The following is a 13,008-nucleotide window of genomic DNA, read 5'->3' on the forward strand; positions in this document are numbered from 1 at the left end:
ATGTTAAAGACGATGAGGTTGATGGTGGTGGTGCTACTGCGGCTGGTGATTTTGAAGATTATAATGATAATGTTCGATGAGATGTTGATGATGATGACAACAATGATAACGAAGACGACAACGGCGACAACAACGACGGTGACGACGATGACGGTGGCGGCGACGATATTGATGATGACGACACATGACCCAACAAATTAGTGTCTCGGTAGTTAACAAGACTGTTAACAACAGCAACAACAATGATATCATTATGAACTAAATTAAGAGCTTCTTCTTGATCACTTGTCCTGCGAGAAATAGCAACCAAATCCACTCAGGGCGAATGCCAGCCACCAACGTCTTATAAAAGGGTTCATTCGCTAATGTGGTTCCAAGTTCTCTGCGCACAGGATAAAGACAGAATGGTTACGGCTGAATGCCTTTGAGCAGAGGTGATTTACGGCTAAATAATCTGAGAAACAGAATAAAAAATATAATAAAGTAATTAGTAACATAGTAGAATACCAAAAACCTGAACTCGCGAATCGAACCCAGTAATTATAAAATCCGGGTCTTTAACGCTTCAGTAACTGTCTCAACAAACCGTTCACCATTTAAAAAAAGGTCTTGAATTGATTAAAAAATCATTTAAGAAGACGAAAACAACGAAGAAGAAGAACAACAACAACAACAATAAAGATAATAATAATAATGTTGAAGATGATGATGATGATAATAATAATATCAATAATGATAATGATGATGATGATAATAATGATGATAATGATAATAATAATAATAATAATAATAATAAAAATAATATAATAAAAAATAATAATAATAAAGATAATAATAATAATAATAATAATAATATTAAAATAATAATAATAATAATAATAATAATAATAATAAAGATATAATATAATAATAATAACTAATAATAATATAATAATAAAACTAATAATAATAATAATAATAATAATAAAGATAATATAATAATAATAATAATAATAATAATAAATAATAATATAATAATAATAATAATATAATAATAATAATAATAAAGATAATAATAATATAATAATAATAATAATAATAATAATAATAATAATAATAATCAAACAGCTTGCCGTTTCCTATATATTGTATCAACTATTGGATAAGTTCAAAACATGAAAGTCAGCAGTAAATTTGATTAAAATTCTCATGGTTTTAGTTGCTTTTGTTCCGAAGAATTCAAATTAAACAGAGAATGTCCACGAGAGAATTACTTAACGAACCGAAACCTTGTTTATTCTTTATAATCGTTGGTCGCCATTTTTATTGTTGTTATTGTTGCATTACCTCTAGTTTTTGTTGTTTGCTTTCTTGTTTTTTTTCTTGTTATTATTGTTGTGTTTGTTTAGCTTTGTGAGGGTATGCGTCTGTATGTGGGTGCATGTATGCATGTGTCTGTGTCTGTGGGTCTGGGTTTGACTGTGTTGTTTCTCTTTCGATTTATTTTTTAAATCAATTGTTTTTTAGCTCCTGATCCAGTGGCAAGTGGTGAGAGTATGCCTCCGTATACAGGAAAACATACATACATACATAAATGAATGTATCTATCCATTCATACATCTATTCATCCATCCATTCATCCATATATACATGCATACTTACATACATACAAACATACATATATATGTATATATATATACACATGTGTATATGCAATATTTTATAGAATAATATGAATATGTATGTATATATATATATATATATACATACACTCACACACAGATGCATACATACATACATACATATACATACATACATACATACATGCATGCATACATACATATATACATACCAACATACATATACCTCATACATACAACATATACATACATACATACATACATACATACGTACATACATACATACATACATACATACAGATATTGCAACTGACCAGAACAATATGAAATTATTCTCGGCTTGGCAAGTATTAATTAGAAAAAGAAAAAAATTATTCGAAATGATGAAACGACACACACACTAGCACATACACTTACACACTCTAAACACACGTAAAACACATGTATCAATATATATATATGTATGCATACATTACATCATATACACACATATACATACATACATATATGTGCATATATATATATATACATTAATATATATATATATATGTATGTATGTATGTATATATGTATATATATATACACATGTGTATATGCAATATTTTATAGAATATAATGAATATGTATGTATGTATATATATATATAAATACATACACTCACACACAGATGCATACCTACATACATACATCTACATACATACATACATACATGCCATGCCTACATACATATAATACATACCAACATACATATATACATACATACATACTACATACATAATGAATGTATCTATCCATCCATACGTCTATTCATCCATCCATTCATCCATATATACATGCATACTTACATACATACAAACATATATACATATATATGTATATATATATACACATGTGTATATGCAATATTTTATAGAATATAATGAATATGTATGTATGTATATATATATATAAATACATACACTCACACACAGATGCATACCTACTACATACATATACATACAACATACATACATACAAGCATGCATACATATATCATACCTACGTACATACATACATATATACTACGTACAAACATACATATATATACTACATACAAACATCATACAACATACAAACATACTACAATACAACATACATACATACATAAATATGTACATACATACATACATACAGATATTGCAGCTGACCAGAACAATATGAAATTATTCTCGGCTTGGCAAGTATTAATTAGAAAAGAAAAAAATTATTCGAAATGATGAAACGGCACACACACTAGCACATACACTTACACACTCTAAACACACATAAAACACATGTATCAATATATATATAGTATGCATACATTACATCATATACACACATATACATACATACATATATATATGTGCATATATATATATGTGCATATATATATATATATATATATATATATATATATATATATATATATATTATATAACACATAATGCATACTATGTATGTATGTGTATATATAGTATGTATGTATTCATAACACCTGCATACTACGAATGTTAGTACAACAGATGACATGTGTACATTTACGAGGCATGTATGTATGAGTATATATATTATAATATATATAGATATATATATAGATTATATATATTATATATATATATATTATTACATACATACAAACGCATATATTCATTTATTATGAAAACACATATGCGTACACATAACATATATGTATGCATATGTATGCGTGCATACATGCCGACACAAACGCTTACTCACATACAATCGGCCCCATAAATACATACATACATATAAACATACATATATATATATATATATATATATATATATATATATATATATATATATATATATATATATATATATATATAAACTCGTTATAGCTGGAGTATATTTATTTCTGTGTTTCTCAATGTTTTCTCTTCTGTTTGTTACAAACGAAAGTTTAATTTTTTCCATCATTGGTTTTTTTCTTCTTTCGATGCTCTTTTTTCTTTTTATCTTTAATATTATTAGTTGAAATAGTTTTTAGTTTAATTAAATAATCTGATTGAATGCTTCTGAAAGATAAACAACATTATTTCCATATATATATATATATGTATATATGTATGTGTGTATGTATGTATGTATGTATGTATGTATGTATGTATGTATGTATGTATGTATGTATGTATGAGTATGATTATGTATGGATGTACATTTAAATATATATATATATAAGTATATATGTAAATATATCTATATATATGTATATATATATATGTGCGTGTGTACATATGTATGTGTGCTTGTGTTTGTGAAGGAGAGAGTGTGAGGGTTTGTCTAGTGTTTTAAAATAAAAAGTAAAATAAATTTAAAGATTTTATTTCATCAAATCTCTAATAATTATCAGATGGAAAGAAAAGGTAGAAAGGACACACACACACACACACACACACACCCACATACACACAAAGACTAAACAAAATCGAGTAAGAACGTTACAACTAGCAATAGTAACAAGAACAAAAACAACAAAAAACAATAACAACAACAACAACAACAGTAATGATGATAACTATAATAATGAAAGATAATAAAAATCATGCAAAGCTGCCAAACAAAACAAAAAAACATGAATTATAAATAATGATAATAACGATGACGATGATGAGTATGATGATGATGATTATGATAATGATGATGATGATTATGATGATGATTATGATGATGATGATGAACATTTAAACAAGAACAACAGTAACTCAGAGGAAAAAAGAAATCTAATTCGTTGTTACTCTTAAAATTATGATTTTAATCTTTCATTTGATTTAGAATTACAAAATGCATTGTCGTTTAAAGACGTACTTTGTGTGTGTACTTATTAGCATTGAATGCCATGTATGTATGCCTGTCTCCCTTTAAACGTATGTGTGTGTGTGCACTGGGTGCTTGTGGGCTTCTGATTGATGCTATGGCCGAGACATTTGTGCATGTCAATGTGTGTGTGTATGTGTGTGCGTGTGCCCACGAATGCTTGTTTATATGTTGCATATGTGTAAGTGTATGTGCGTGTATCTCCGTGAGTATGTTTGAATGCATTTATGTATACATGTGAATTATAGTTTCCTATCAGTGTGCATGTAAATGCGCGTAGGTGTAGCCATGCATGTATGTATATATATATATATATATATATATATATCTATATATATATATATATATATATCTATATTAAAATGCATATATATATATATATGTTTTTGGTGTGTGCTCTTTATTTTAAATTCAGTTCTTTTCAATCTGTATCTGACAAATACATGAAACACGCGCAAGAAGACAACATATGCACAGCACAACCACAACTTGACAATAATAATAACATAATAATAATAATAATAATAATAAAATAATAAAATAATATATAATAATAATAAGAATAATAATAATAATAATAATAATAATAATGGCAACAACACCAATAATACTAATAATAATAGCAATAGGTGGAAGAAGAAGAAGAAGAAGAAGAAGAAGAAGAAGAAGAAGAAGAAGAAGAAGAAGAAGAAGAAGAAGAAGAAGAAGAAGAAGAAGAAGAAGAAGAAGAAGAAGAAGAAGAAGAAGAAGAAGAAGACAACATGTTCATCAACAACTGCACTAGTCTTTAGCGAATTGCAACAACGTGAAAGGCTTTAATTCGTGGACACTTCACGGCATAATCGCATTTACGTCAGTAGCATTGCATAGGAAAGAAATCAACGTTGGGTATATTTAATTCCTACAGCAAGATTATCGGCAAATAGTACAAAGTAGATGGCGTGATTGTTATTAACTTGAAATAATTTCTTCATCAACTGACGCTAAATTAAGCTACAATTTTTTTAATGTAAAAAAGCAACCAAAAAACTGCGAAGCACATCAAGCACATACACAAAACACAAATACCAAAAAATCGAAGAATCAAAAGAAGAAAGCTATTTTCTCTATGAAATGTGTTTTATTGCTCATATACTATATTTAGGAGGAGAAGGAGCAATGTTTTGGTTAAGCTGGCAGACTAATCGACATACAGACAGATTAAGCGTGGTACACTATTTTGTTTCGTCTAACTTCTGAGTTCACACTCCGCTTGAGTAAATTTTCACTTTTGTTCGTCCGTAGTTTATAAAATACACACCACTTAGCTTCTGGTAACAAATTATTATTCTCTCAACAGTAAAATATTTGTGTGGTGGTAGAATTCTTAACAAGTTAGTCAAGGTATTTCGCTGTATGTGTTCACAATCTTCAAGTTTTGATTTCAATTATTGCTAAGATTAATTTGGTTAAGATTGTTTTCCAATCAAATATTCTACTGGTGTCGAATTTATGGCGTTGGATGTATTTAACAACTTTCCTTCTCCAGTACATAACTGTGCGTTCAGTCCTACTGCATGGTACCTTGAGGAAGTATCTTCTACTCTAGCTTAGTGACGACTAGATACTTCTGAGCGGACTTGGTAGGCGGAAACTGAAAGAAATTCATATATGTATATATATATACGTGTATATATGTACGTAATAACCACACTTACCACAACACATATTATATATATATATATATATATATATATATTATATTATATATATATATATGACGGACGCCCTCCCCCGTCGTGAGGCGACGTATGAAAGTTCGACAATTTCTTATCGAAAAATCGCAGAGGATTTGTTTATAGTGATCAAGTGATTAAACGTTTGTGTACACATAAGCTCACTTCCTCCATCAAATCGACATTACCTGTACATCTGCAATGGGCCTCACGTGTCAGATGACGAAATGATTGTAGAGCAACATAAAATGAAGAGCTCCGTTGAAGAGCACAATGCAACCCATGTTAACTGAGAGTTTAGGTAGCCGTTTGCTAATACCTGAAACCAGGTTTCAAATTACAGCGGAGATGGGGTAAACTCTTGTAGATATATACCGTTTCTTCATTAGACCACCCATAGGAGTAGTTCAGGTCTAAGGTTAATTCCAAGAAATCGACCGTAGTCACGCTGGTAGCAACCGTTATGTACAGGCCGAACTGTTTGAATAGTTTTATCAAGTCCTTCCTGAACCTGTCCCTGGCGTGGCCATTTATATGGCTTGAGAGAGCCAGGCCATCGTCCCTATAAAAGACCGAATTATGTGGATGAGTACGTCTCTTGAGGGTATCCAAAATGTATAAATCGTTCAAGTTCCCCATAGAGACATCAAACAATGGATCGCTTTCTTTTTCAGCCAGAAGGAATCGTCACAGACCAGAACTGACTTTCTGGCATTCTTGATGATTCTGATATCAAGATCACTAAGGCTGGTAAATTGTCCAGCAAAAGTCTGGGCCTACAGGAGGAGGGGGTTATCTACAGAATGGCAGAAGTCAACAATGTCGAACTGGGTGTATTTCCAGGCTGATTTATTCTCGATACCGCAGAATCAGTCTATTACAGCTGCGTTGGTGTTCCCTTGAGTCAATCCTGTATCCCTTCTGATGTCAGATTTGATAGTATGGAGAATACGTTTGCTATTGATACCCATCTCGCTTTTAGACAGGTTGACCAGCCTGCAATTAGGGTTGGAATAGAAATTAGGCTCATGGTCCTTAAGTGTAATATGTGGAGGGGTGTCACGTGTCGAGGCGGTCCACTCGAACTTTTATCTTAAGGCGGGTAACTAGCAACTTTATTTCTGAATTTATATCATTTTATTTGGAATTAGGGGCTTTTTGTGTTTTGGTGATGGCACTCCTGAGGATTTTTGAATGTGTGGAAATATTTGTTTCGTATATATTTTTGTTTTGTATGCGAAGATGTGTTGATTGGGAGATTGTTTAATAGTGGTCATACAGTCATATTAGGATTTAAAAAAGAGGTTAGAATAATGCCGAAGCCTTACCTTCTTTACAATGTTTCATAAGTCAATCATATTACATATATGTATATACGTATGTATATCAGTATATTTATGTATGTCTCTGTCTCCTACCACCACTTGACAATCAACGTTCGTTTGTGTACATCCTCGTGACTAGGGATTCGGCAGAGGTGACCGAAAGAATAGATTGCATGCTTAAAATAAGTACTGGGATACATTTGTCCTCCGAAACCCTTCAAGGCAGTGCACCACATTGTCTATAGTGACTGGAACAAGTATTCGATAATCGATGCATATTTAATGCATAGATATATATATATATATATATAGATAGATAGATAGATAGATAGATAGATATATAGATAGATAGATACATACATACATACATGCATGCATACATACATACATACATACATACATACATACATACGTACATACATACATACATACATACATACATACATACATACATACATACATACATATAAGATATTATTATTAGTAATTAATAATAATATAAGTGACTAGCAAGCATAACAAACAAAAAAGGAAAATTTATAAATTTATAATGAAGAACAGAGGATAGTACCAGCGTTACTAGAAATAAGAGTCGAAAATTACTCAAAAAGCTACAATATCATTCGATTTCATCAGCTTGTTAAATTTTCAGTGATAATGTGGCTTATCTGATTATTTTTCGACTCTTATTGCTAGCAACACTATCTTTTACTTTTAATTATAAATTTATAAATTTACCTTTTTTGCTTTCTATGCTTGCTAGCCACTTACATTATTATTATTATTGATTAATAATGATATCTTTATTCATATATATATATATATATATATATATATATATATAATATATATATATTATATATATATATATATATATATATTATAAATAAAATAAACATATGCATATATATAAACATATATGTACGTACCTACCTCTACATGTACATATACACGCATATATGAGTACAGGACAACCAAAGGACGTCGAACACAATGAGAAACGAAAACATAAACACAAACCAAAGGAACTGGATATATATAATATATATATATAATATATATATATATATATATACATACCTTTATTCATATATATATATATATATATCTATATATATATATATATATATACAAAAGTAAGCACATAAATGCGAAACAAGGTGGAAAAAATAGTACTCAAAGTAGAGTAATATGCTTTATTAAAAAGTAGCAAAGACATCACAAAAACTGTTACTCAGAGAAACAGTCTCTTGATTTAGAACGATAAAATCTGCAACTAATTTCAGATGCTGTAAGTATCGATTTGGACATTTCATTCATCCACTGCTCTCCCTGTTGCTGCCCAAGTTGCTGCTGTTGCAGTTGTTTGATCCCAGTCGGGTATGTGCAAGCGGTGTCATCATCATAACTGTTACAATCGTGACAGTCTCATCTTGCTGTTTAGCGTTATCTAAATACATTATCCACCATATCACTATTTGTTTTACAAAAATTCTATTTATCCACTTTCCTTAAAATAATGACTTTGCTTAAGAAATATATCGCTTTCTTTCTCTCTTTTTTCTTTCCTTCGTTCTCTGTCGTTTTTCCTCTATCTCTCTGTCTACCTGTCTGTCTCTCATCCATTCTGCTCCTCACCGACATCTGCAGAATGATTCCTTTTTATCTATAAAAAATACCAGCAACTTTTATTTGTATAATTTGATCCTCTAGCAAAGTCATGTGCAACACATAGTAAATGACAATATTTGCACCTGGGCAGTGCTAATGACACGAAGAGATCCAGAGAAAAGCTGCCTAGCAGATTGGAATAAAATCCTTTACAATCAAACGCCAGCTTCTGATCCACGGACATGTTGTCTCATTTCTCTGACTTCTCTACCGCTACTATAAAGATCAATGATTCTCAGACGCTATTTGGATTCTGTCTCCACTTGACCACTCTCCATTCATCTTTTTGCCATTTATAATCATGCTGTCCGACCACTCAAGTCCATCGTTAAGCATTATACTCTGTTTCTGTCTCTTCAACACATCGCTATTATGGAATTCACTCTTTGCACATCGTTTTCTTTCCACCAGTCTAAGCAAAACTTTAGCAACATCGAAGTCTTAGAGAGAGCCTACAATTGCCATGAGCGCTGCCTATTCCTCTAGGCCCTGCAAAAATAAATGTCTAAAATATAAATAACGTCAATATAAACTTCCACGAGATAATGTATCATATAAGTACGCACACACACACACACACACAAACACACACACATATACATTGTATGTATATTACTTAGAAATTACATTGACTTAGGCGAAACGACTCCACTATTTATATTCTTGTTCTTATTTTTGTTGTTGCTTTTTCTTCCAGCATTATTTTATTTTCTTCCAGCATTATATTTGCCTACACATGAAAGTACACTATTTGACAACACTTTACAACGACACTGATTTGCTCATTATAGAAATCTACAGTATATGAAAATCTACTTAAAAGTATTGCGTCATTATTTAATTAAATCATAAGTTAGTTTGTTTAATGATCATATAATATTTTGGGAATGATTCTCCCTATCAAATGTAAGAAACAAAATTACAAAGAATTCTGAGAAATATGTTGAATGCGAATCATATGATGTGGATGATCGGAGCGGCGGTGGAGGTAAATGTGTTATGACGTAAGCTTGCAAAATAACTCAGTCACTATTCTGTCTCCAGAATACTTTACTTTACTGTCCGAAAATTCAACGCTAGTTTTGAAAAACTAGACGTAGTTTTTATTTTGCACTTATTTTGTACGTAGATTTTAGCGTAACAGTCGCAGAAATGCAAGAAGTCAGTTAAACTATCCTGTGGTTCTTCCCAGACGAAAATGACGTCATCAACGAACCGCAAGCAGAGTATTGGTTCATGACCATGTAGGGATTTGAATGCCTTCTGTAACCGTGCGTCGAATTTCGTCATGAAGACATTGGAGAAATTAACAGCCATGGTGGTACCCATGGCGCACCCCCTCGTCTTATGGCAAAAGTTTTGTCCAAACTTCATTGTTACACGAACCTCAGTAACCTACAGAGAAAAGTTGATGGAATACTTTTGTCTCACCGTTTTTAGAGGGCATTCATGCATGCTTCTATCCCTTCATTGTGGTCAATATTTAGATATAAGGAAGAAACATCAATGGTTACCGAAAAACAGTTTTCGACATGGCTTCGGTGCTTTAAAAAGTAGCTTGAATATAGGAAAGTAATCATTTTGCAGCAGGGAGTAGAGAGCCATCCAGCCATTCCGAAATCTTGGCTGTACAACAATCATATCTGCTGCAAATTAGGCGTATTTTTTAGAGAGACCATAAGATACAGGTGTTCTGTTTTCGGCCTTATTAATTAAATTGTTTTCCACCATTTCAAGAATTATTTTGTGAAGTTCCTCTCTGTAATTGGGGTCTGGATCGACAGGTAATTCTTCATATGAAGTTTTGTCATTTAAAACTTCTAAACAAGTCGAAATATACTCAGTTCTGTCCATAATTACGGCAGCCCCTCCCTTACTCGCCATTTAAATAACAATAGCTAGATGGCAGAGTGCATAACGTTGGGAATTTGTGAGATTATTCCATGACTTATTTCCACTTGTTCACTATGCACCAACATGAATTCCATCAAGAATCATTACAGTGAATTCCATCAGGAATCATAACAAATGAATTCCATCAGGTATCATTACAGAAATTTTATGATTTATAGAAAAGGTGGGACATGTAGAGATTCTCATTTGGTGTATGCGGCAGAATGCATGAAACACAAATTGATTTATATTGGGTGTACAACAGAACAATTAAACAAAATATTTAATGGTCACAGATTCGACGTCAGGTGCAATAACAGTAAGTTCGACCAGAACGTGCTTCAAACGGCTGCAATTTTGAAAAAGACCTGAAAGTGCATGTTCTCAGAAAATGTTCTGAATTTGTTTCACTTTCAATACTAAAAAATGCATGAGGAGAAATATGTTTGCGGGTTATTAACATCATGCCCTGGAAGAATAAAATGACAGAACATCATCAAGCATATACAAAACAGTTTGATTAAATGTTCTTCCTCTTTTTCCTTTCCTTTTTTATTCTCTCTTTTGCTTCTGTCTTTTTCTTTTCGTCAGTTATAAAATTGAAACTTAAAGATTGGTGATGTCATTCCATCAACGCATGGACGCTGGTTGCTTTCGTTCATACTTTAGATTTGAATATCTATAATTTTGAATTTTTATCCCTTTTTATTTTGATCTCGACAAAGACGGGCTTGTTGTCGAAATATCGTTCGACAAATAGACTATCAATTGCAATCGCATTGCGCCCTCCGTTTTGTCAAAGCAATAATAATAATAATAATAATAATAATAATAATAATAATAATAATAATATAATATAATGATAAGAAGAAAAGAAGAAGAAGAAGAAGAAGAAGAAGAAGAAGAAGAAGAAGAAGAAGAAGAAGAAGAAGAAGAAGAAGGAATAAGAAGAAAAGAAGAAGAAGAAGAATCCTTCCTACTATAGGCACAAAGCCTGATGCTTGGTGGGAGGGGGCTAGTCGATTACATCTACCCCAGTTTTCCACTGGTATTGGATTTATCGAGCCCGAAAAGATGAAAGGCAAAGTCGCCCTCGGCGGAATTTGAACTCAGAACGTAGCGATAGGCAAAATACTCCTAAGTATATCATCCAAAGTGCTAACGATTCTACTAGCTCACCGCCTCAATAGTAGTAGTAGTAGCAGCAGTAGTATAATAATAATAATAATAATAATAATAATAATAATAATAATAATAATAATAATGATAATCATAATAATAATAATAATATTAATAATAATAATAATAATAACAATAATAATAATAACAACAACAACAACAACATAAGGATGGAATTGACAATTTTTTTGATATATCAGATCAAATACTTTTGCAACCCTTGCCAGCCTTAAGTTACAATTTTCATATTCATCTTACGCTATTTCAATTACACTTAATAATGTCTGAATAATTTTTAACAACATTAAGTGTGGTCACTTAATCGGGTAGAGCCCGAGAAAAATATTCAAATACATGACTATCAAGAGCAATCTTAAAATAAGATTATATCAATATGAAAAAGTTGCAACTGAACTCTGGTGTGGTGTATAGAAACATATGCTGTCAACATCATGTTATCATAAATATATATAAAAGTTTTGGTCTAAAATAACTGAATTGGAAACAACTGAAGACGTATATATAAAATTAAACATAATATACAGGAATAAAACTGTGTTATTGAAAGCGGGGAACAATTAAGTTAAAACACGAGCAGATACTTCCCCAATCGAGATAGAAATAAAAAAACACGAGGTTATCGAGACTCGCAATACGAATTAAGGGATAGATTTAACACATGAATGGAGCTGTGGAAATTAATACAACACAAAAATACAGCAGGGACATATTTTTTATGCACAATCT

The sequence above is a fragment of the Octopus sinensis genome, linkage group LG12 (assembly GCF_006345805.1).
Source record: "Octopus sinensis linkage group LG12, ASM634580v1, whole genome shotgun sequence".
In the NCBI taxonomy this organism is placed as follows: domain Eukaryota; kingdom Metazoa; phylum Mollusca; class Cephalopoda; order Octopoda; family Octopodidae; genus Octopus; species Octopus sinensis.